The 26,644-nt window shown below is 44.9% G+C and overlaps 1 protein-coding gene across 8 annotated transcripts in view; it reads left to right on the top strand.

Moving 5' to 3' along the window:
* TENM4 (teneurin transmembrane protein 4) overlaps positions 1–26,644 on the top strand; it is a 601,437-nt gene that overhangs the window by 43,007 nt on the left and 531,786 nt on the right. The gene's annotated exons all lie outside the window — the stretch shown is intronic.

Here is a 26,644-nt window from a genome sequence, read left to right as displayed (position 1 = left end):
GTATTAATGGGTATAGATGATGGGTGGATGGATGGATGCATGGATGAATGGATCTCCAGCCATTCATGGGTGGATCGATGTGGGGGAGGGATGGATGTGCAAATAGGTCAATTTCATGAGACTGTAAGTTCTAGGAAGACAGGGACTTTTTTCTGTTCACTGATATATGTCCAATGCCTGTTGTTTAGTGCATAGTAGATATTTGTTGTTGAATTGGGTGGATAGATGGGTGAAAGAGTATATGAATGGGTAGATGGATGGATAGATGAATAAATACTAGTTTACCTTTGAATAGTACTCTGCAGTTTCTATCTTCTATTTTATTCAGTCTTCAGCCAACCTGTGCAATGTTGTCTGTGTAGGTGTATAACTGACCAAACCCTCCTTTGGGCCAAGCAGTATCCTCGGTATCACATACCTACTTGCATCCTAGGAACAGCGTCCAACTCCTTCTAGAACAATGAGCTCACCCAAGCCGGGGAAAACATCTTACTCACATTCCCAGTAACAAGCACAAAGCCTAGCACACTGTACATAGTCTGTATTTGTATCCCAAATAAGTATGATCATTGCCATTTAGGACCAGAGAAGTCATTAAACGATCCCTGGCCACACAGCTAGTGGGTGCTGGAGCCAGGACTGAAACAGCTTCACAGACTGCTCATCGCGGGCATGTTTCGGGTCAGATGAGCATGAAGATGATTTGGCGGCCTAGAGAAGTAGACAGCTCGCATGGATAAGTGACAGACTCATCATTTGAGGAGCTGGAGAGCCCATGGGGGCCCCTTACTTAAAAATGACAAGCGGCTTTGCCTGAGTCTGTTTGTTGGAAATAACAGCATCTGCCTAATCCCTGAGCTCGGCTCGGTAAACGGACAAGGATTATGTGATGTCCTCAGAAGGAACCCCTGCCATCTATTGGTATTTAATGGAGTACCTGCCAGTGAAGGCTCCCTGGTGTGGGAGTCTGATAGGATTTAGAGATACAGGCAGGAAACATCTCCCATTTGGAGGCTGCTGTGGGACAAGTCAAGGCCACTTTCACTTACTGTAAACTTGACCCTTGTGAACTAAAGCCCTGTCCTGGTCCTTTCCGGCACAGGATGAGAGGCAGTATAGAGTCATTGAAGGGGGTTAACCTTTGGCTTCACAAAGGCTTGGATTCAGATATAGGCCCTGCTGCCCATGAGCCTGGGAAGGCAGAAAAAGGGAAGGAAGTAAATGCTTTCTGAGCACCCGGTTTCTACCAGGTCACTTGTATTGGTGTCGAGGTGCATTAAGTCATTTCATCCTTCCTGTAGCGCTGGCAGGGTGTTTAGTTCCCAGAGTTGATGCATGAGGCAACCAAGGCTCAGAAAGGTTATGCATCATGACCAAGGTCTCATCCCTGGTACCTGATAGAGAGGCCTCTTTGACTCCAAAACCCTTTCCACCTCAGCACATAATAAGCCACCAAACCTCTCTCCTCCTCGTCCTCATTAATGCAAGTGGAATAAAACCAAGTTTTCTGTCTACTCAGTCTGTGCCATGAATGGAGTGACCCCTCACCTCCCAGGCGTTTGCAGGAAGAAGTCTTGAACACTTCTGGCTGAGCAGGCTCTCATTACATGGGCTGTTTGCACCCACCATACTGGCAAGCCTTTGAATATTTGCCAGTATCTCTACCCTTCTAATTAAAACCATATAATCTGCAATGATCTTAATTATAGCATTTGTGGAGTTGGGATACTTTCTGATCTCAAGTTTAGTTTGAAGTGTTCCTTCCTGAACAGTACATGCAGTGACCTTGAGAATGGTCAGGTAGAGGTTCTGTGTGACCTGCTCTGGTAGCCTGGGTATTCTCTTTTATTCCAGAAGCCTCTACTTGGGGAGGCTTGGCCTGCCTGGCAGATGGTCTGGTAACCCATTTGCTAAAGCCATGTGTTAACACTTCTTGTATTACTTTTATTGCATTAGCTGTGTGCCCTTCGCCCAGCACCCTTCTGAGGTACGGGTAAACAGAAGCAGGTAGGTCCATTTTTGCGTGCCGTGGTTGCTGTCAGGCTTCAGGAAGCACCCCTGCCTGGTGCTCTGCCAGCTGGCTCTTGACCCCGCCCACTGTCCCCTCCTTCCAGTTGAGGACCTTTGCACCTGCAGGCTTGGTGAGCTCAGGCCCTAGGTCCAATCCTGACCTGAAACTGCAGATTAAGGAACAACATACTGAGTGACAATTGAGGGACAGCATCCTGAGTGACAGGAGTACAGGGAGTCACAGACCTATTCTCATTACCTCTGAAGAGGTTGGAAACATTGTAAATATTAATAACTCCTTTAAGAAGGCACGGAAACCCTTTGGGAGACAGCATCCAGTTCTTGAGACTTGTAGGCTGGCCTAGTCCCGGGGCCCTAGCCTCCTGACTTAGGCCTAGTTCCTCAGAACACTGAAGAAGGCCTACCATGACTGGCCCTTGTGTGCCTTTCCAGCCTACCTCCTACCGCCCGGATGCATCCTGTGCTTGGAAATGCAGAACTTCTGGCATTCTATGCACATCAACCTTTGCTCACACTACCTCCTCTGCCTGCCTCACTGCCCTGCCTCCCATACCTCTACCACATGAACTCTTATTCATCCTTTAAAATGCAGCTCACAGGTTGCCTTCTCTAGGATGACTTTGCCACTGATTCCAGCTAGGTGTGGTGATCTCTGCTGTGCTCACACTACACACTGAACAGGTCTCTTCCCACAGTGTATGACAATCGCCTGTTGGTATGTCTGGGTGTCCTGCCATGTCTTGCTTATCTTGGCAACCTTACAGGGCCTGTAACAGAATAGTCCATTAGTAGTTGTGTAGTGACCACATGGATGGACGGATGAAGACAGATAGGGTTTTTTTTTGTTTTGTTTTGTTTAAGATTTTTATTGGGGAAGGGAACACTGTTGGGGAATTGGGGAATGGGAACACTGTGTTTTTCCAGGACCCATCAGTTCCAAGTCAAGTTGTTGTCCTTCAATCTTAGTTGTGGAGGGCGCAAGCTCAGCTCCAAGTCCTGTCACCACTTTCAATCTAGTTGTGGGAGGTGCAGCCCACCATCCCATGCGGGAGTCGAACCAGCAACCTTGTTGTTAAGAGCGTGCACTCTCACCAGCTGAGCCATCTGGCTGCCCAAGACAGAGAGGGTTGCTTGGTTACCTAACTGGACTTCCTTCTCATTCCTAAGCGCCATCCCCAGAAAGCCCAATAGCTCATTGGAAGTCATGAAGTCTGAAAATAGCCAGAGTCCAAGAGCAAGACCTTTAGGAGTTGGCATCCAACAGGCAAAGTAATGGAAAAAAGGCAGGATTCCTACCAGATCTAGACACACCTGTCATGGATGGTCTTAAAAACCCAGCCTTTTAATCCTCTCAATTTTGAGTTAAAACTTTCAAGTTGTTCTTTTGCAGTTGGTACCATTTTGCAAATTCTCACTGATTACTTTAGTTTCTCAGTGATATCATTAACTTGTCAGATCTCTAAGCATTAGGGTTGGACAGTCCTGGCTTGGGATTCTGATTCTGCCAATTGTTAGAATTGTGACCACAGGCAAATCCGTTCTCCTCTTTGAGGCTCTTTACTCCTCTGGGAAATAAGAACACTAAATGGGACAGTCAGTGGTAACTACAGGGAACTGATGGCACACACAAATGTGGCAAGTGTTTCCAAAGTTTAATGAAGGTCAGGGTTTTAGGAAACCAGTGAAGGATGGTGCAGCACCCCAGGATTAGCAGCAGCAGGGAACCATTGCCATCCCTGGGCTAAAAGGGAAGCAGTGGGGTAGTTACTGAGAGAGACCTGTATCTGCAGGAAAGGATCCTGGGCAGGAGCCACAGTTTTAGGAAGGAGAAGGAAGCCACCGCCAACTCACAGCCTAGCAGGAGGGGTGGGGGGAATAAGTACCCCAGCCTCCTCTCTTTCTCCCAGCCTCTAAGGCTGGTGACTCCCATTGCCTAAACCCAACTAGAAGCCAGAGGGAAAGGAATAGCATCGGTAATGCCCCCAGAGGTCAGGCTCCTGGGGTACAGAGCAGCGTAGGAAAGGGTACAGAAAGAAGCTGGAGGGGTAAACAGAGACGGTCTTGCCCAGCCCTGTCCTGACACACAGTACGTTCCCAGTGAAGGCCACTTCCTTCCCTGACCGTACTGATACCTCAACCTCTAGAAAGAGTGCAGGAGAGAGAAGATTAAGCAAATCTGAGGATTCCTTAAAGATCCTCACAAGCGTGTGTTAGGGACAAAGTTGACATGGAGGGAAGGAATAAAGAATTTTTAATTTTGACTATCTGTGGATTTCTTTTATCCACGTTATCTCATTCTACCAGTAGCCGGGATGATTGAAACCTCCTAGCCTTCCCTCACTGCAGCTGCTCAAGGTGTTGAATGCACATCAAAGCTGTTTTTGTAAAGAGCTGTGTGCTGTAGTTTTTAATTAATTTTAATTTTATTTTTACATTTGATCTAACAGAGTCAAATGAATCTTGGTTGCTCAGATAGCCCCTAACTGGTGAAATAGGTCAGCCCTTCCAGGAGGACTTCTTTGAACTTCTTTGCATACATAAATAACTGCCCCAGCAGACCCCGCTCTAAAGGATACCTGGCTAATATTGCAGAGATCTGTGTGAGATGCTAACGAGGTTTCAGGGGAACAGGAGGCCAGGCTGAGCAGAGGGGGTCAGCATCCTATTTGTTCCACAAACAGGTCCTACTTGTACCACAGCTACCACAGTGATACAGGAAACAGAAGACTTGCCTGTGCTTCTCAGCTTAGAGTCTAGTGGGAAAATAAACTAGGACATTTGAGATGGAAAGATTGTAGGCACCTTTATTTTTCTTCTTCAGCCTGCCTAACTACAGGAGGATGTGCATCATGCCTGCTCCTCTTCAGTGGCTTCCAAAGCCTTCCTGTCACCCATGGGGCTGCTGTCCATGCTCCTCCCCCCATGGGCTCCTCCCACAGCTCTTCTTGACATCCCTGCCTCTCTCTCCCTGTGGCCTAGAAAGATCTCTGAGCCCTTCCAGTACTGCGAGACTTGGCTTCTATCTGTCCGCTTCATGGCTTTCAAGGCTGCATGTGAAAGGATGTGACATCCACTGTCTCCTTTCCTTCTCCCAAGTCCCAGCTTCTTCTTTTCTGATTGTCCCCAGAGGAGAACAACTCCTGCTTTCCAAAGAATCCCACACAGAGGACTTTGTCTCCCCTGCCATGTCCCTCCCTGTACACGGGGCTGCTTCTGCTTGTGTGGGTGACTCTCCCAGCCTCACTTGCTTCACTCTCAAATAGCTTGCCTGGCACTTGAATTAACACATAAATGATAAGAAGTGGTAATGTTTATTAGATTTTTAATGTGTGCAAGGGTAGGAAAACAAAAGTAGCCTTTGATCTCACTACCCAGACAACTCCTGTTAACTTAAAAAATTAGATGTACATGGTCAGAAGTGCACAGTACAGGAAGATAAAACCAAACACATAATTTAATCTTAGGTTTCTACTTGTCTTCCACCAAAGGTGACCACTGTAAACAGTTTCTTCTAGAAAAATAAAACAATACAGACCTATGTTTTATTTACGCTAAAGAGGCCATTTTATCCACTGTTTGCAGCTCGTGTTTTTCCCCTGACAATATATCTTGATGTTTCACTCTCAACCCCTGCAGGACTCATTCACTCTTGTTAACTGCTGCATAGTCTTCCATTGTTTGAATGTACCATAGATTGTTAACCTCATCCTCTGTCCATAGACACTTAAGTATTTCTAGGTTTTTGCTATTAGATAACTCTTTAGTGAATTTCTCATATGCGTATCTTAGTGTATTTGGGGGATGGGTATAACTCAGAATAAACTCCTAAAAATAGAACGGATACCAAAATACATGCATAGTTAAATTTTTGTGGATAGTGCCGAATTGTCTTGCAAAACACTGCAATGGGGTATGCTCCTATCAACAATATATAAGGGTACATCTTTCCTCATGGCAGACACCGGAAATTATCAAGCTTTCCATTTTTGTCAGCCTGATGGAGAAAACAAAAAAGGTATTTCGTTGAGTTTTCATCAGCATTTCTTTAATTATCAATGCGGACACACATCTTTTCATATGTTTATTAGCTGTTTGTATTTGTTTTTGTCTGAATAGACTGTTCATATCCTTTGTTTATTTTTTCTACGGGCCCAGAAATAAATTTAAAATGTTTTGTGAACTCAAAAGCAGAGTTATTTTAATTTTATCATCGATATCATTTTGGTTTATTTTGAGATGGTAAATCGCGGGGAGAAATGAGGAGCTAAGCATCGTTATCCTCTGCCGTTTGGACAGAGAAGCCTCTGTCACTGCTCAGAAGGGTCTGCCCATCCCCACCCCAAGCAGAACAAGGCAATTAATTACTTAGCGTTCCAATGGCTTGGAGGGGGAGCTCCACTGGTCAAACCTGCTCCAGCATCTGCCTCGGTACCATGCTGTAAGACATGGATCAGCTGTGGGACTCCGTGTCATCCATCTAGATGAGGCCTTCATTGACTGCCTATTGTGAACCTCCGGAGGTCACATCCTTGACACCATCTGCTGGACCATGAAGATCATCAGCATGCCAAGGAACCTGACAGACTGTGATTATTTTCTACTCCAGTGAGGTTTTTTTTTTCCCCTCTGGCATGAAGGGGATTCATTTTCTGGGCAAGCTCTTTGTGCAGCTGATGCCTCCTAAAAGCAAAATGAGCCTCTTTGGGTACAGTGATGAGTTTGTCCTGGCCTTAAGGCTGTCAGGCCCTGAGTGTGAGTGTGGTAAATGCAATTCATGTTTTGGTCTCCAGTAGATGGGTTGTTGTTCATCTGTTCATCCATTCACCCAAAAAACATTTGTTGAAACCTGTTTTGTATAGAAGTTTAATATTTGGGCTTTACAGACAAAATGAGCCTCAGTTCTTGAGCCTGATCTGTGTCACACTGGGAAAGTTGCATGACTTCTTGAATCTTGCAGCCTTTGAGTTTCCTTCACTGTAAAATGGGGCAACAAAGCCTCCACGAGAGTTGTGAAGTCTGTTAAGATAATACATATTAGGCAACTCAAAAATGTAGTGGCTTGAAACCATCATGTATTCTGGTCATGTGTCTGGGCATCAGTTAGGTGTCGGTTGATCTGAAGCGGACTCAGATGGGTTTTGGCCCCATTGTACAGGTTGGATCCATGACTGTCTCCTTCCCCTTGGATCGGTAGGTAAATGACGTAGTCTCAATTCTGCCTTTAGTGTGAAGTACTGCGAAGTTCAGGGCAAAGGACATGAAGTGAGGGATGAAGAATTAGGAGCAATAATGCAGTCTTCCATGCTATATAGTTTATGGTACATAGTGGTTGCCCTAGTTCTCTGGCTGACACACTGGGATGCCAGCGAGTAGAACTGCTGGACAGAGCACTGTTTCTCTCATGAGTGATCGCCAAGTCTTGTGCATCTTTTAATCCATGGTCTCTTCTTATTTCTTAATTCTTTAGCTTGCCAAAAATTGATCACCTTGAGAAAACTAAAGGAAACCAATACTCAGAGCTTGTACTTTTTTAAATTTTGCCTTCGCTATTCCATAGTTTCATGCCATTCAACAGTTTTGGAATATTCTCAGCTGGTATTTCTTCAAGTATTTTCTCTCCCACATTATCTTGTTTTGAAATTTCTATTAGATGTATGTTGGACCCTCTAACTCTGTCCTCCTTTATTTTAACAGATCTGTCATATTTTCCATCTATCTCCCTGTGCCCTATTATGAGAAATTTCCTCAAACTTATCTTTGGGTTCACTTTATTTCTCTTCATTATACTTAATCTGCTGTTTCCTTCAGCCTCTGAATTTTAATTTTAATGACTGTGATTTTTTTTTCATCTCTCAGGCTTAATTTGGTTCTCTTTCAAACCTACCTTTATTTTTTTCATAGTGTCTTGTTCTTTCAGTGTGATTTTTATCTCTTCGCTTATCTTTTTAGTCATTTAAATACATTTATAATCTTTCAGAGTATTTTAGTATTTAAAGGGTATTAAGCCTCCTTGTTGTGCCTGCTGCTGAAGTGTTTTCTTGAGTGATTTGTAGATTCTTTTTTGCAAACTCATCTTTAGGTAATGTGGTTTTTGTTGTTATCGTTTTACTTTTTTCCAGTGGAATTTCCCTGCATTCAAGGTTATGGAAGTGCCCTTACAGAATCTATAGTCATTTTGTGCCTGACTCAACCAAGTACTATGGAAGTTTCAATGGTCCCAGACCAGTTTTTACACTAATTTTTTGGTTTAGGATTTCTGAAACACAGAAATGGTGTAAATTTGGACTTTGTACTTGCATATGCAAAAAGGCTTGAGTTTTTCAATATCATGAGGTAAATATTTTTTTCTATCCAAAGTTCTGAGCAAAAATAAGCTTCTTGACCTCCTCTGTAGCTCAATGGGCAGAGATCTCATTTGTAAAGGGAAGAGACTCTTTCAAGGTCCTGACTAACTGATGCAGGGGTTTCAGGCCCCCCCCCCAACTCCCTGGTTCACATGGTCTGAGTTTATGCCTTCTGTCCCCCTCGTGATGTTAAAGCTCCAGCCCTTAGTTGATAAGGTCTATGGTTGTGTTTCACATACTTCTGAGCCATTATAACTTAAGCTTTTTCGCTCAATGCTCTAGTTTAATGTTTCTTATTTAATTTATTTCCATTTTATTTTGTCCCATGTATCTATATGGTGTTTGTAGGAAGAAAGATCCCTTAAATTCAGTCTACCATATTGCCAGAACCAGAAGTCCTATACTTACAGCTTCTCAAAAAAACCTCACCAATAGGTCCTTTTATTTTCAACTTTTCCCCAGGAAATAGCCAAAAGAAATGCATGCTCATTAAATAATTGAATAACCAGACACCTATTGGATTTAAAAAGGAAGTTGCTGTCTAGAGTTGCCTTCTATTGACTCCTATAATAATTAGAATTTCAATTATTCATTTCAATTAGAAGCATGGCATAATGATCACAAATGTCATTAAGAAATTGAATTGTGTCTAATGTTGGATTGATAGAGGGCACTGTTTCCTGGGACCACGCCTTTCTTTAATGTCCGGAAATGAGACAGCTTCAATTGGAAGAACATAAGTTATGGCAGAACTTTTGAAAGCTGGAAAAAAGTTGTGGAGAACAGCGGAGTTGGTCCTCAGTGACTTGGAAATGTGTGGCTGTCTTCCCCATTTGGGGCAAATGTCTCCGATCTAATTACTCCCAGGTACAGGATTGGAAGTCACCAGATGTGTGTTCAGATTCTAGCTTTGCCACTTCCTGCTTTCTATCCTTGGCAGGTAACCTCAGTCCCAACAAATACAATGGCCCTGTAGCCAGAGAAGATTCCTCAAGGGGCAGGACCAACCCCATTTGTGCGGCTGCCCTTGCCTGGCACCCTGCTAATCCCTGTCCTTGAACTGTCCCATTAGTCTTACAACTGACTTCAGAGGCATTTTCTTCAGTGGAAATTAGTGCAGAGCACAAATAGGCAGTGTGCTGGAAGTCATGGATGCATAGTAAGTGTCTACATAATGAATGAACAATGCCACAACTATTGTAATAATAACTGGGTATTCAGATTCTACTAGGTGTCAGTTACTGAACTAGTCACCTTACATACATTTTCTGATTTAATCTTCAAAACTGCCTCCTAAGATTACTTCTATTTTAAATATGGGAAACCATCTTAGAGAACTTAGGGAAACCACCCATCGCCCCACAGCTAGAGAGAGACAGATCAGGAATTCAAACCCAAATCTCTGATTTTGGATGACTAGTTGATTAACATCGTGTATAGAGAAAGTAAAGAAGTTGAGGGAGTAGTTGTCAAGTAAATAAAATGTGTGAATGTTATATGGGCGGCTCATAGACTTTTTTACATAATTCTTGTTTCTGAGAAGAGTTTCAAATAGCCGAGTTTGCTGGGTAGATGAATTTGAAATAGGACCCAGCACTGTGCCTGGCATATAGTAAGGGCTTAATAAATATTTAATGATCTAGTCAATTCATTAATGATTTAGTTTCTGACTGAGGATTATACTATTATTTCTTTCTAAAGGTACACTAGAAGCACTGACTTGTTTGGAATTAGAGAGACTCATGTTCACATGTTGGCTAGCATGCTCATTAGCTCTGTGCCCGTGCGCAAGTGGATTAATTTCTCAGTGCCTCAGTTTCCTCATCTGTAAAACGGGGATAATCTTAATATCTACATGATTTCTGTGAGGATTAAATAAGTTAACATGCATAACTCACTTATACTACTCCCTGCAGATCATAAATCTTAGATAAAAGCTATAGTTTTCATTGTAAGCACTGAAATGGGAATTATTATTAACAATTTGGTATTGCATGCTACAAGGGTTGTTGTTAATGATGCTGACTACAATTGGTGAAGAGCAAAGCATTGCTGAAGAACAGGTGGGAACATATGGATCCCACAGGTAGCATCATCAGAAAGCTGGAATTCAAAGGGCATTCTTCCTCTCTCCTAGCCTCCTGGAAACCTGGTAACAATCTCCTGCCATCATAGAGCTATGGCCAAGGGAAGTAACACTTCAAAAGGAATGGGGCGTGGGAGGTGAACCTTGTCTTCCCACAAAGGGAACAAAAACAGCCCATTATTCAAAGTCTCTGTTGAAAACTGAAAAAAAAATTCTCTGCAGAAAAAGTTGACCACGTTCTGTGGAAGATGCTGTGGTTTCCATGGCAATTAATGGTGTTAAGTGCACTTCATAACTCAGAGGTCTCTAGTGAAGATGGAGAAGGAAACGGGAGAAAGGTGTGTGTGGATTTTTAAAAATAGCACTTGAAGATTTCTTTTTCTCTGAAAATCTTTTTACTGCCTCTATCAGGTAGGAGTTTTGTTTTTGAATCCTTGGAAAGATGTGCAAAATGGCTTTAGGGATAGAATTATAGATACAATTGAGACGTCTAAAATAGGCTCTCCTCAAAGCATGGCAGACACTTCTGAAAGAATGTCCATACAGCCATCAAAATGCCCTTCTCTGGCCCTGGAGGAAATTCTCTAACATTGTGGTCCCTGACCACACAGGGTAGGGTTCGCTGTTCTAATTCCCAGAGCTGTGCAAACTTGCAGGAAGGAGAGGCTTACAGGACATCTGCCCTAACCCCTGAATCATTTAGGCCATTCAGTGAAAACTCAGTCAACAAGCATTTTTTAAATGCCTACTGTGTGCTAGGTACCTTGTTGGGAGCTTTGCACAGGTATCTCACCTAATTCTTAGAGTGATAGCATCTCACTTTGGAGAGGTCTGGGCCTCCAAGAAGCTCAGTGAAGTTCCACAAGTTCACCACAAAGCTCCAGAAGGAAGAGCCATGTTATTTTCATCAAGATAGAAGGTTAGGCCCTGTGGCTTTATAGTGAGCCAGAGTATCAGCCAGCAGGGGAACAGGTCTTCTGTACCCTCCTGTGAAAGCCCAGTCAAAGGCACAGACCACTCTGCAGCTCACTGACCTTTCCTTCAGTTTCCTTATCTATAAAACTGGGGAGGAAGGGACAGGTAACCTTAAGGCCCTTCACTGTTTAAATGCTCTGGGAGTCCAGAAAGTTTCCTCGTTTTAGTTCAGTCTTTTTGTTTAAAAATAAATCTCTGAAGAATGTGAGCCTGGTATAGAAGGAGGCGGTGTAGGATAATGGAAATGGCACTGGGCATCGGCCTGGGACGGACCGGGGTTAATCCTGGTTGTACTGCTTCCTGGCCGGGAGACAGTGAAACGTTCGCATATGCCCGTAGCTGTGAAATAAATGATTGATGGTTACACTGAGAGCTGTTGTAAGGGGTAGTGTAGTGAATGTAAACATCTAGGCCGGGACCTGGACCCGCTGTGTCCTCAGTAGGCAGTACCTGTGGTGATGACCCTCTCTGCTGTCCAAAGGGAGGACTGAGCCTCAGAGTCGCTGCTCAAGGCCTGGACTCAGCACATTATTCTGCTGAATTCCGCAAATTCCATTCTGTTCTGTCCTTCAACGGCTCACCTTTAGATTGGGGGTGAAATTCTGGAGTCCTGCTATAAGATAGACTTTATTTTTCTTTGTCTGGAATTTTTGAGTATTTTATTGTGAAAGGTAGTACTGCTGAAAAGTGTACCACATGTATGTACCATCCAGCAAATAATCACAAAGTGCACACCCGTGATGCCACCTCCTGGAGCAAAAATAGGACACTAATAATACTCCCAAAGCCTTCTCAGCCCCCTCCCCATTCACACTCCTCTCACTCTCCCCTTAACCCCTACCAGGGAGGCAACCACCACCCTGCCTTCGGTGAGAATCCCACACTCCGTTTTCTTTATTGTTTTGACATATAAGTGTGTCTACCCAAGCAATATCACTTAGTTTTGCTTTTTTAAAATATATTTCATATAAATGGAATCATGTAGGAATTATTCTTTTGTGTCTGGTCCTCTTAACACTATGTTTTTCAGGTTCATTCAAATTGTGTGTAGTTCAAGTCGGTTCATTTTTCTTGGTGTCTGATATTCCATTGTGCAAGTATCCAGAAATTATCCATCCTGTCATCGAGGGTGATGTGGGTTATTTCCCATGTTACAATGCTGGTAAGGACATTTTGGTACACATCTTTTGGGTGTGACTATCTGTTGGGCATGGATTTGCTAAGTCATAAGCCTAGTACCTTCAACTTTAATAGATAATGCCAAATTATTTTGCAATGTTTTTTCACTTGTCTTTTCATTAACGTAAGCTATAGGGAATCAACTCTGCCAGTCCCATGTAGAGAGGGCCTAGTTCCTCATCTGTAAAATCTGAGAAATAAAGTACATCTCGCAGGCCAGCCAAGTGGCTCAGTTCGTTAGGAATTAGCTTAAGAACGCGAGCTCTGAGCAACAGGGCCGCCGGTTCGATTTCCACATGGGCCAATGATGCTGCGCCTGAGGTGAGCTGCCGCTGAGCTGCCAACAGGTGGCAGGATGGCTCAGCTGGTGAAAAATAAATAAATAAATAAATAAATAAATAAATAAATAAAGTACATCTCCCAAGGTGGTTATAAAGATGGAATGAGCTAACATTTATGTGCTTAGGGATGCCTTAATTATAGCTAATGTTTATTGAGCCCTCTGTAAATGTAGTCCATTTATCTGACCCCCTCACTTACCCTTTCCATGCATTTATCTGTGGATTTCAGCCTGAAATTATATTAATATAAGAACTTAACTTCTTGCACTGCTCTCTCTCTCTCTCTCTCTTGGATTTTGAGTCTCCTGTTCTACTGACTTGATTCTTTCCATTTTGTTTCCTTTTCCTTCCCTTCCCTTCCCTTCCTTTCTTTCATTTATTCTTTCTTTCAGAACTATGCTATGTGCTTTTCACGTGTCATCGAATAATCTTCTCAACCATGCCATGTTGTCTGTTCTGTAATTATCTCTGGTTTCCACATGAAGAAACTGGGGCTCAGAGCAGTGAAGTGCTTGCCCAAGTTCCCTCAGTCACTAAGTGGTAGAGCCGGGCTCTCTATGCTAGCCTTCTGCCTCCAGGAAGGGCAGTCAGCCAGGACTCAGCGTGAAGGAATATATATGGAGCTAGTTAATGCCCTATTGACATTTGCCCACTAACCTGCTTCCTAGTTTGGGTTTTATTAGTTCAACCTGGGCTCTTACACCATACGATGTTTCCTTCTTCGGTGTGTGAAGGTAGACATGGAGACTGAGACACTTCATAAACTGATCAGTCAGTCAGTCAGTCAGACAGACATGCAGTGGTTGTCAGGCTCTTGCTGTACTGCAGGGACTACAGCTCACAAGAGCGGGGGGTGGTTTTGCAGATGAGGACCTATGTTCTGCCAGCCCCCCCAAGAGTGGTCCTGGCCACACAGCTGACATGTAAGAAGATGGTTTTCTGTGCTCAGACACAAAGAAAAAGGGCCATGGGGTTGACGGTACTTCTTCCTGGAGAGATCAAGGAAGGCTTTCTGGAGGAGGTGACCTCCAAGGGCTTGCTTCCCCAAGCTACCTTCTGGTTTTAGCCAGTGGCCCAACATTAAAGAAGTCTTCCCTCCCCTCCCCCGCAGGCAGCCTCTCTGGGCTCTTCCTTCCTTCAGCCCAGAGGTCTTTGATTATCTAAGAAAGGCCCTGAAAGATCCCCCTCCTTGCTGAGTCTCCCTCCCTGTCCTCCCTTCCCCTCACCCCCACCGCCAGGCTGCTGCTGATACAGGCTTGTGGGAGAGAAGACTGTTTGTTTTATAACATGAGCTTAACATGATTCACTTCAGATTCCCCAAGGACTTTTGTAAAGTTTGGACTGAGTCATAATATATTTTTTTATTAAACTCTAAGACCCAACAAGCAGGAAGCTGTGCTCGACAATATAATATAACTGATGTACTGCAAAGCAGGCTTTTTTATAGGTTGAGTCCGCAAGCTGCCCCAGAAACCCTCTGGCCTTTCTTATCACCGCCTTGTTCTGGAGGGAAATTACAAGGGCTTTGGAGACTTGTTATATCACTCCCAACACACACACGCACGCACACCATGTCCTGTCCCTCCTAATGCCACAGCCAAAAGCTGAGGGCCTCAGCACAGAAGCAGCACCTCTTTGCAATCCCACCTCCAGACTCTCCCAGGAACAAGGGCCTGCTATGTTCTCCAGAACACAGAAATGCCCTCCAAGCAGCATGTGACCAGCCTGAGAACTGCTCCCACCCACCCCAAGGGACCTAAAGTGTAGGGCAAGGTTCTCAGAGAGTGGTATCTAGACCAGCAGCTGCAGTATCACCTTGAACTTTTATAAAATGCAGGTTCTCAGGCCCCATCCCACACAAACTGAGTCACAGACTCTGGAGGCGGGGCTCAGTAATGTGTGTGTTAAGGGGCTTTCCCAATGATCTGATGCTCGCTGAAGTTTGAGAACCACAGCAATAGGGCCCTGTTACCTCACGTGTGGTACTCAGAGCAGCAGCACGCCCATCCTTTGGGAGCTGGTTGGAAACACAGACTCTCAGTCCCCTCCACAGACTTGTTGCACCAGAACCCACATTTTAACAAGCTCTCCGGTTCAATATCATCCACATTAATGTTTGAGAAACACTGCTGTAGGGACACCATTGGATCCAGCCCAAGCTGGTCCCAAGTCGAATTCTCACTCTGCCTCCTACGAGCCGAGCCGTGTGATCATGGCTGGACACATGACCTTCCAAGCCTTTGCACTCCTGGTTGTCCCGCTTGTGAGAATGCCTCCCATAGCCCCGGCTCCCCTCCCCGGGAGACACTCAGAACCTTTCTTCCTGCCTCTCCCTGTGAGCACATAACCTCCTGCCCCGCTGACATTCTCCCTCCCTGGTGCCAGCGGCTCTGTTCTTCCAGTCCTCTCCCTCCTCTTGTGTTTCTGTTTTTCTTATGATTAAATATCCCCTACAGCGCTTGGTTAGACCGCTCAGATTCTGCTTGTGGAAAGGCTTACACAGTTTCCCCTTTGAAGTGCTTTGATTTTTCTTTAAATGCAGCGTTGCCCTCTGATCAGGGCATGGCCAGTGACCTCTGCCGCACAAATCAGCGCGTTTCTCCAGTGCTATCCAAAACACACCCCAAAATCCACTGCTGGAGGACGCATTTGAGCACAGCGATTAGACTTGTGCCGCAAAGTATTCTCATTCACGTGGTGGTACTTTTAAAAAAGGAGAAAACAGGTTACCTTGAGTCTGATACATTGCCAAGAAGTGCTAAAAATTGCCTCAGAGTCACAGATCCCTCCCCCATCCCCTGTCTCCTACTGTGTCACAGATCCTTGATGGGAACAAGAAGCACACAGAATCCCCTCAACGCCCCAGATGAAAGGAGGTGAAGTCAGCCAGACACAAGGGGAGGGGACAAGGAGGGGGATGAAAGGCCAATGACCCTTCCTGGGGCCACCACCGGGGAGTCAGAGGAATCAAAGCCCTCCCCAGACCCCAGGCCTCAGACAAGTGGCGATTTCCCTTCCTTCCGGGGTGTAGGTGTAGGGATTAAAAAACGCACCAGACAGGGCTGCCTGTCTGCACTGAGAGGCCCTCACACCGGCTGCAGGGGTGGACATTGGGGCTGCTGAGCAGAAAAGCAGTTTGGCAATAAGATTGAAGAACCTCCAAAATTCTACAGCCTTCGACCCAGTAATGCTACTTCTGGGAGTCTGTCCTAAGAAAACAATCTGAAACACAGACAAAAATGTATACACATGGGTTTTATGTATAATGGTAAAAAAAATTGGAAGCCACTGAATGCTCCACTTTAGGGAACTGGTAGGTAAATTATTTCTCATTCATACAATGGAATATTTTGTAGCCGTTAAAAATGATGTTTACTGAGCTTTTAGTGACATGCAGAAATGCTTATCTCACACCATTAAATGCAAAAGGCAGGATATAAAATCATACACACAGTGTGATCTCAGCCATGTAAAACAATTAGAGAAAACTTACAGAAAGGAAAAATACACACACACAAAAAAAACTATTAACAGTGGTTGTCTCTGGGTGGTGGGACTGTAGATGATTTTTCTCCTTTTGTTTCCACCTTTCTGGGGTTTTGTGTTTGTTTGTTTTTTTTACTACATTTGGAAATGATTGCACATCAGCTTTGGGAAATATATTTATCTAAGTCTCACAGCAGCAGATGAAGAGAAAAATCACCATTAGTTTGAGATCTGGTGAGGGTTATGACAACTGTTTTTCCCTCATGCACATAGATTGTTTTGGGAATCAGATAAAAAAAATTAAGTAAACATTATTTACCAAATTAAAATCAAATCCAAATAAATAAATAAAGCACCTGAAGCTCTGTTGAAGTTAAGCCTCTGCTCCCCCAAAGAAGTCATTGCCTGTTTTCAGCTTATCATTTTTCAGGAATCTTAGAAAACCAACCACTGTGAAATTGACTTCTAACTGATCTTAATTGAGATGGGGCCCAAATGCAAGGATCAGAAATGAAATTCGGAAGGGCCACTCACAGGCTAGGCCACTGACGGGGCCCTGAAAATCCTAGATCACAGATAAGCCAGCCGGGACATGTTTCACAGTTCCAGGTTCTACCTACTACCTTTCAGGAATGACTCTAGCGGCCCGACACCCATTAGCTGTTTTTTTGTTTTGTTTTGTTTTTCACTAGCTCAGGGCTGAGTGGGGGGTTGATCTTAGACTCCTTGGGCCTGCAAGGATTCTTAGAGGACTTGTGGTTGGACATTTCATCCTTAACCCTGCCAACATTCCCCTGCCCAGCGTCACACACTCACACTCACACGCATACTTATCTGTGGGTCTGCCTCGCTACATAACTGTATATAGCACTTAGTGATGGTCTGCAGTGAGCAGGCTCCAGGCTAGGCCTCTCACAAGCGTCGCCTCCTATAATCCCCACAATGACTGTGAATTATTATCGAGCCCCATTTGAGAGTGTAAAACACTCAGACCGTCTTCCTTCTGCCTGCTTGTGAAGATCCTGTGATTTCAGAGCCTAACATGACTGGGTTTTCCTCCAGCTGTGAGTGACCAATTCTCTTCATGCTAAAAGTAAACAGTCAGGCCATGACCCACAGGCTGCCGAAAGCTCAGGGCTCTCCATAGTCTCCCCGGCCAGCCTTTCCCTGCCTGCCACCTTGGTGCCTAGCCCTCTCTCCCTGTAGTCCTCCTTTGGGTCCCCCCAGAACCCCTCTTCCAGCAGTCTGCTGTCAGATTCATTCACTGCTTTCTTACACAGAACAATATAACTCTTCTTTGTCTAAACCCAGGAGGTCACCCCTTTCAGATCCAAACAGGCTCATTATGGCATTTTTCCTTTCCCAAAGAGTTCTCTCCCAAACACACATTCTGACTTATTTTCAAGCCAGGCAGCTTCGGCTATGGCCAGCATTAAAAACAATGGTGTGTGTGTGTGTGTGTGTGTGTGTGTGTGTGTGTGTGTGTGTGTGTATCTTATAGTACTGTATGCTGCAAAATAGATAAAGCACTGGAAAACACCTAATATTAAAATGAGAAGAACTAATATATAAGAAAAGAAATAAAGCAACTGGTGTGATTTAAAATGGTAACAATACATCGCACTATTATGCTCTAACAAATTCGAAAATCTCCATAAGATAGGCTGTTTTCTGGGAAGATGTAAATGACTGAAAGTGACCCAAGGAAAAAAAATTAAAAAACTTTAAAAAGGTCATATGCGAAGGGAACTTAGAGAAAGGTTTTAATGGGATGATTTATTTTGTAAAGGCCCTAGGTTATGATGATTTACTGCTGAAACTTTCCAAGTATCAAGGCACCGATGATTCCCATGTTTGCATAGTGGATAAGCTTTGGGATCAGATGGCCCGTGTTTAAATCCTGGTTTACCATTTACTAGTTGCATGACCGTGGATGACTTACCGCACCTCTCTGAATCTTGGTTTCCATAGGAGTTTAGCAGAGGAAGTGGTCGTGGTAAGACCGAGTGGCCTAGGCGGGCTTTTTGGGGAAGCTGTCTCGTGATGGGTTTGATTGACTGGCAACGGTTACCAGTTGCCTCCAAAAATATTTTAAAATATTTTTTATTAAAAATATAGTTAACATACAATATTATATTAGTTTCAAGGGTGCACCATAGTTATCCAAAATTTATATACCTAAAGAAGTGATCACCATGATAAGTCCAGTAACCATCTGACACAATATTATGCTACCCCAATATGATTGACTATATTCCCATGCTGTACATTACATCCCCATGACTTATTTGTTTTATACCTGGAAATTTGGACCTCTTATTCCCCTTCACCTTTCCCCCCGCCCTTTTTAATTGTTCAATTGACAACAGTTGACATTCAATATTATTTTGTATAAACTTCAGGCATACAGCCTAGCCTTCCATATTATTGCTAAGACCCCTTGCAATTAAAGGATGGACTTGTAAGTTTCCTGGCCAAAGTTATGGTGAAGTCCATATCACAGAAGTGCTAAATATCCACAAATCGTATTATTACTTCTTGGATATCTAACGCAGTACTTCCAACATTGCTAATGATGACTCAGATGAAGGATTTCCTGTGCCCACTGGGCACGATGCTAACTTCTACACGCAGTAGCCCCCTTAATCCTAAAAACAACCCTTTGAGGCAGATGCTATTATCACTCTCATGTTAAAGATGAAGAAACCAAGACAAAGAGAGTCACAGAAAGTGCCTTACCCAGGATTGGAGCTCAGACAGTCTGGCTCCAGAGGACTTAACCGCCATCGTTTTCTGCTTCCCCTAGTGCCTTTCATTGTAGAGCCTTTGACAGTTGATGGCATGAGGTCATATACCTGCTCATTTGATCACTGCAACAGTCAGGTGTTCTTACCTTTACAAAGGAGGAAACAGACCTGGAGAACTCTAAAGTGACTTACCCAAAGTCATTCTGCGAAAAAGGAATAGATCCAGGATCTATATCTAAGTCTTCCCTGTGGCTTTTGGAGTTCCCGTCACTGTGGGGATAAACTACTCATACATGGTAAGACATCCCTGTCCCTAAGTAATTTGCAGCCTACTTCTGGAGCACAGCGTGTGAGAACAGCTTATGTGGCAGCGATCACACCATTACTTGTGGTGCCAGGCCTCCTCTCTGCACCCATCAAGTCCACCACCTTCCAGAAGCCTCCCCAACCACTGCATGCCATGGGAATTTCTCACCTCTCTGATATCCTGTAGCCCCGACTCTCCTTAGTATCCCTTCAGTATTGCCATTGCATGCTATGTCCTAACCTTCTTTACAGTCACTCAGGTCTAGCATTGCCGCTTTCGGGCAAAGAGATTAAGTGTCATTGTGAGATGGGGATAGCAACACCATTGTCTTTAAACAGTCATTGTGGTGTCAGAATATGTGCAATGCTACCTACTCTCAGGCTTGGCTCTTCCTATCTTGATACCTGAGCACCCGGGATGGAGAGAATGATGCTTAACCCACACGGCCAGGGTGAGGATGACATAGGCAAAGCACCCAGCAGAGTGCCCTGTGTGTAGTAAGTGCTGAGTGAATGCAGATGAGTCGTGTAATTATTGTGATTATTTTTATCATTATTAAATGACTGTTGCTTCCTTTGCCCTTCTTGAGCACAGAGACATGAGTGTTATTTTGCTCTGTAATACCCAGGCCTCATCAGTGCACCATCATACCAGAGTTCGTGGACGCCATGTGTCCTGGACAGAGCATGGGCTCTAGATTCAATGCATCCAGGTCAGCCCATACTCTAAGTTGGTCCCACACTCTCACTGACCTCCCTGAACCTCAGTTTTCCCATCTGTAAAATGAGGATGTTAACATCTGCCTCGCAGGGTACTCAGTAGTATTAATGAACCAACATATTTGATGAGTCTTACTCATAATGTGCAGCAGCAAATATAACTTCCTTTCCCTTCGTTGATTGTGTTTTTCATGGAACAGAGCCATAGTTTTTGATAAAAAGCAGACATATTGCAGTTTCTGTTGTGGTTTTCTTAGTAGGGCATTTCAAGGCTGGCCTGATGAGAAAGTATTAACTGAGCACCTACTATGAGCACAGGTCTTTGTGGGGATACAGAAGAAATAAGGTGCCTCCCACCCACAGGGTCCTATGATGTTTTGCTGTGGCTTCATGGGATCAGATTCTAGGGCAGCCAGTGCTGTGTCTGCAGAGAGCACCCCCCGGAGAGCACCTCACTTGGCATTCCATTCCTTGGAGTCTCCACCTCAAGGACAACTTTCAAGGAAATGTTTATTTTTCAAGTAGATAGAGGAATACAAACCAGACAGCACTCCCAAACTGTTAGCTGCATATTAATCTGCAGGGACTAATATCATAACATAATTAGTATAGCAGTGCTCCCAGCTTAATTGAAAATGCCGCATATGAGGGGCAGTTAATGAGAAATGCAAGGTTTGATGATTCAGAACTGCTGAGATTTAGCGGTTTAGTGGGCGTAGCAAGGAAGTGTTGGATTTATTTCCCTTTGCTGTTCTCTTTGTACATCTGGACAGGAAGGGGTCTGAAAGGAGTTACTAAGTATGTATGGTTAGAGGAGTTTGATTATCGGGAAGTCCCTCCGCTATTTGGAATACAGCAGAGAATCAGCCAGGCAGGAAACATAAAAAAGCTTCTGCGGCGACAAAACACATTTCAACTGGTCTGTGCATTACAGTCTTTTTGCTTTTCTAGAAGAGATTCTCTCAACCCACATCACCACCTATTTGTTTATTGGCACTTTACACAAGACTTAATATGCTAGATGAGCTGATTTTCTAAGCATTAGCAGAATAGCAGCAATGCATCCTAGCAGTGGTGGATGGGGCCTGCGGGGGTGCCTGTTTGTGCACCCCCTTTATCTTAGTCATGCAGTCAGTGGAGTTCTTAAAGACACAGAGTATGATTTGGGGCAAGGGGAGGTGAAGACACATTAGAATCCCCGCTCTTAAGGAGCTTACAATTTTTGAGTAGACAGATGTTGTCTCAGTCAAGCTTCTTAGTTTCAGATGACAGAATCTACTCTGACTAGCTTACACAGAAAAGGATGTAGTATGGGATATTAGGTGGCTTGCACACTTTCCAGGAATTCCAGGGACCCAAGCTTGGACCCAAGCTGCATAGTCTTATTGTAATGGAATCCTCTTTATCCCCACCCCTTTGGGCTCAAAACTTGAGGAATAGACAGTAGAACCTACACTACGGCTGTCCAGATAAACACCTTGGCCACTGCGTGTGGGAAGCCCTGATTCACCTGAGCACAGCCACCACGTCCTATGACCACATTGCACTCTATTATTCTGTGGGTGCATTCGTTCAGTAAAACCTGGGTCTAGCTGCAAGGGAGTTAGTGTGTTGTTTCTGTCTGTCCAGCCTCTGTGAACAGAAAGACACACTGGAAGGGGATGGACATGAGTGTGGAGAGAATCAGTGTGTGCTGTCTGCCAGAGATGAGGCCAGATACTTCCAGTGCAGTGAGCCAAGTCCTGTGGTAGAGTTGTGTCCCAATGACTAACTCACTGTCCGACAAGGTGAACAACAAGTGCGACAAAGTGAACACAAAGTGACACATGAGTGCTGACAGTCAAAGACACTGCAACATGACAGAGAGTGAGCACAGAAACATTAAAGGCACAAAATGCCAGGGCCACTTCATGTAGGAGCAAATGTCCCTACAGAGGCAGTGGTCACGAAGGGCATCAGCGTAACAGAGCTGAGCAACAGCATAGCTGTGCATAACCTGAGCCCTTAAGGGAAGTTTGGATTATAGTCAGGAGACTTTGATTAGAGGGCAGGAATGTCTCTAACAGGCTCCTGAAAGATTTCCACAAATAAAGGAGCGCGTCTCCCCCTTACTATGTGTGCTACAGGACTGAGATGTAGAGATTTGCAGCCCTGTGTATTCTGTTATCATTTATCACATAACCTTTGTCAGAAACGAGCCCATGGCTTAGGGCAGCAGCAGCTTCCTCCTGTGTCTGGTCTGAATGTAGAGAGAGAAGAGTTTCAAGCTCAGGCATGAGGGGTCAAAAGAATTGGTCTAAACAAGCAAGCGAGTTCAGCTAAAAAAAAAAACCAAAAATAAGATGAATGTCCTAATTCATATCCAGAAGCTGCAGATAAATCTCTCAAAGCTAAAAGAGAGAGTAAGGCTTGGGCCCTGAGGGGGGAGTGTTAGTAAGAGGGAAACAGAGTGCAGACATGCCTCGGTTTACTGCGTCTCGCTTTATTGTGCTTCACTGATGTTGTTTTTTCACAAATCGAAGGCAAGGCCCTCCACCAGCAGAGAGTTTATGACTCACTTTATTGTGGTGGTCTGGACCCGGATCCACAGTATCTCGGACGTACGCCTGTAGTTTCCACAGCACCACAGGCCAATGATCAATTTTTGAACATGACCAGCTTGATATATATTTGTGCATTCCTATATGTACTTATATTCATATATTTATGTATTTGTATCAATATAGAGGCTGGCACTAAGGCCTGTTTCCCCCATCCCCTGATCCAACTTCCTGTTCCCTTCTCTCTGCCTTGCCAAACATTCCTGCTCTGAGTTCCACTTGGTGCTTCATTAAGAAGATTATTAGCAATAATGTTAACTCCTATCATTGTGTTATTATTAAGGCCCCCACGTTCCTATCTTGAGTGCCTACCACGTGTTAGGCCCCACGACTACGGAGGAGAGCAGGGGCCCCATCTCAGATCTCACCCCCACACCTCTCACTTCCTACTCTACAGTGGGGGATGGGGCGGGTGCTGCCTTATGGAATTTAATTATAGTGGTTGTCATATACTTCTGCTGGGTTTTTCAGTCTTCTACTCTTAGCATCATCATAAGGCCCTGTGGCTTTCTTGAACCCAGTGCCAGATAGATGCTTTTGGAAATCTGAATGCTTCAGCAAATATTTCCTTTTTGCCCTGCCAGCTCTCCTGGGCCAGGTGCCCTGCATCCAGGGAAAGAGCCCACCTGGAGCTTCATCAGGAAGGATGCAGGAAAGGCGTCACGGGTGCTCTGTTTCCTTTCCTGAGGGAAGCACCCTCGTTGGGAAGTAAATCTGCCTCCATTCCCACGTAGCAGTGACGTACACAATTACATTTCCAGCAGGTGTCACTTAAGAGGGTGAAACCCATTAAGCGTGCAAATGAGAAAGCAGAGAGGAGCCAGTGAGAGCGCCCGGGAAGGCTACTCTCTGCCGAGGGGGAGGAAAGGAACACGGGACACTTCCTGAGCACTTGCCACTCGCTTTCCCATAAGCGATCTCATCCCAGCCTGAGGACAGCCCTCGGTGCAGAGGTTAACAGGCCTGATTTGAACCAAGGAAGAAACGGAGCTGGGAGCCCCGGCAGTGAATTGCCCGAGGCCACTCAGCCAGGAAGGATGAACTGACACAGGTGTGCTCGCCGCTAGAGGAAATGGCTTGTTCATAGCAGTCCGTGTTTAAGTCCACAGAGGGCCAAACCCTCTCTTAGGTTTCCTCTGGCTTTCACCATGCCCAGCGTGAAACAAGTGCCCCGTAAGTACTTGACAGGCGTCTTTAGGGCAGTTTTCTCCCTGTTGGTCAAAGGATGAATGAGGCGTCCAGAGGGCAAGGAGATCAAAGGAAAGAAAGTGCCAGGTAGGTGAAAGCTGCTCTAAACGGATGTTTACAATCGAAAGTGAGAATTATCGCCCTCATTGTTTACGTGAGGAAATGAGGCTCAGAAAAGTAAAGGGACTTAGCCAAGGCTGCCTGGCTCAAATGCAGCAGGCCGGGCTTTCAAACCCAGGTCCTCCTGCCTCCACAGTCTGCACTCCATGAGCAGCCTTCCTTGAGATCCATGTCATTGCAGAGGTAACTGCATGTTCCCCTTGGGCAGAGCTGTGCGGGCAGTGAGTTCAGGGCTGTCTGACTCTTCAGTGCATCCATACCGAAAGAACCCCACCTTTCCTGTTCATTGGAAGGACCCCAGACCCTCTGCCGAATCAGGAGGGCCTTCTGTTTGCTTGAATCACATAAATCTTATCTTTGGGCCACCTTAACCAAGGCCAGGCCCGTGGAAGTCCATGAAGGGCTACCCGGAGGCAGGTAAAGTAAAGGTACAGGCATACCTCAGAGATATCGCAGGTTTGGTTCCAGACCACCATGATAAAGTGAGTATCACAATAAAGTGAGTTGTAATCTTTTTGCTGATGGAGGGTCTTGCCTTCAATTTGTGAAAAATGCAACACCTATGAAGCCCAGTAAAGTGAAGTGCAATAAAACAAGGTATGCCTGCACTGGAGTTCTGCCAGTCCACAGGCTTGCTTTCCCGCTGAGAAAACCAGGCGCACCATATATTTTCCCTGCTCACTCCCTCCCCCCACCCAGTATGAAGACGCACCTGGGTCCCTATCTTGCCAAAATGCTTCATACTCTGCTCCATCTGGAAACTGGGCATCAGCCTCCTATGTTGTCTATCTCAGCCTCTCCTCTCCATGAGCTTTACCAGGTTCTAACAAGTCCATCTACCAATATAGCTTGATTACTCTGCACCCTTCCCATCTCCCTGCTTCTGCCATCATCGAAACTATTGTACTGCATGGTGGAGAGAGAGAAATGAATTGCCATGCAGATAAAGGTAAACCAAAAGAATGGTGTCTGATTCAGTTAGCAGCCTCAGTGGAAGCTTTTAGAAGAGCTGATGTGGGGATTTTTAAGGTGAGGGTTGGGGAAGGGGAAAATCCAGACAGAGCGACTGTGCACGTACGCAGGTTTGACACTACATTGCACATTTGGGGAACTACAAATACCTGGCAAGGTTAGCGAGAAGGGTGGTTTCTGGGAAGGCAGGAATCAAGTCATGAAGCTCCTTGCTCTGTGCGTCTGGAATTTCACCCTGTTGGCAGGGCAGCACCATGGATGGTTTTAAATAAAGAAGCAACATGGGCAGAGAGCTCTGAACGCACCACCCTCCACACCTCACTGGGCCCTCTGGGAAGCTTTTGTCCGGGTTCCGACCTCCCACCAGACCACTGATCAGGCTCCTTTCCTGGCTGGTTGAGGTTCTGCCTGAACAACACTTTTATTCTCCCAGACACTGCTCTCCCGTAAGAGTTCTGAATCACACTCAGAAGAAATGCCTTTTTATTTTTGTTCCATTCCAGACACAATGCGTCTTGAATGTTAGCACAATTCAATGGGCCTGTGGCTGTTGAGTGTGCGGAGAGCGAATTGCTTTGGGATCTCCTCAGCAACTCCTGCCTCACTACATCTGCCTGTCACTCCAGAGTGCTTGGTAGGAGCAGATAATAAACAGGCCAGCTGCCACCTCCTGCTTTTCTTATCATCTATCAAAGAAATAGAAAACGCACCCTCTGTCATTGCTGAATGCAGATGGGGTCAGCAAGCACATCCTCGGTGTAGGAGCACGTAAGAGGAAGGGCGCAGGTGTGAGCCAACCTGCACAGGGCTCCGAATCTGCTCTGCTTGACGCCTTGGTCCCACCTGGCCCTCCCTTCTTACCTTCCACCAGCATCTGTACCACCCAAAGCAGTCCCCTCACCAGCCTCTTTTCGGGGCCCCGCACACATTCCCGCCCCTGCAGAAAGCATCATCTAGAACCCTGAAGAACTGGCTTGGAGCCCTTGGCTCTGTGACTTTGGGCAAGTAACTTCACCTCTCTGAGTTTGGGTGTCTACACTGAATGCTCAGGTCTACTGCTCCCTGCCTTGCTCAAACTCAGAGCTGGGTGAATCAAAAGTGTTCGATGAGCTGAAGAAACTTTGTAATTGTCACATCAAAGCTCAGTGATGTTAAATAACTTTCCCAAGGTCTCACAGCTAGAAAGTGGACTCCCTGAAGCAAGATTCCTGCAGCTAGGGATCCTGTCCATTTTGTTTATCCAATATGCCTGACATTGTCACTGGTATATAGCAGGTGCTAAATAACTACTTTTACATGACTGCCTCCAAAGCATGGTGAGAAAAAAAAAACATTGCTACTTTAGGTATAATTGTATTTTATTTTTTGCCCTAATTTGTATTTTTTTGAAGACTCGAGAAACTGAACATTCTTCCCATATGTGTATTCACTCAATATCCTTCTTGTATAACATGACCATGTCTGTTCCCAATATATTTATCCGTGTCCTAATTTTTTCCCATGTCAATTGGCACCAGATCTTTATCAAATAGATAGTAACCCTTTCCTA

This window comes from Hipposideros armiger, unplaced genomic scaffold, assembly GCF_001890085.2.
Source record: "Hipposideros armiger isolate ML-2016 unplaced genomic scaffold, ASM189008v1 scaffold_556, whole genome shotgun sequence".
NCBI lineage: Eukaryota > Metazoa > Chordata > Mammalia > Chiroptera > Hipposideridae > Hipposideros > Hipposideros armiger.
Note: the sequence above shows the minus strand (reverse complement) of the source record. Positions and strands in the feature narration are given on the sequence as shown.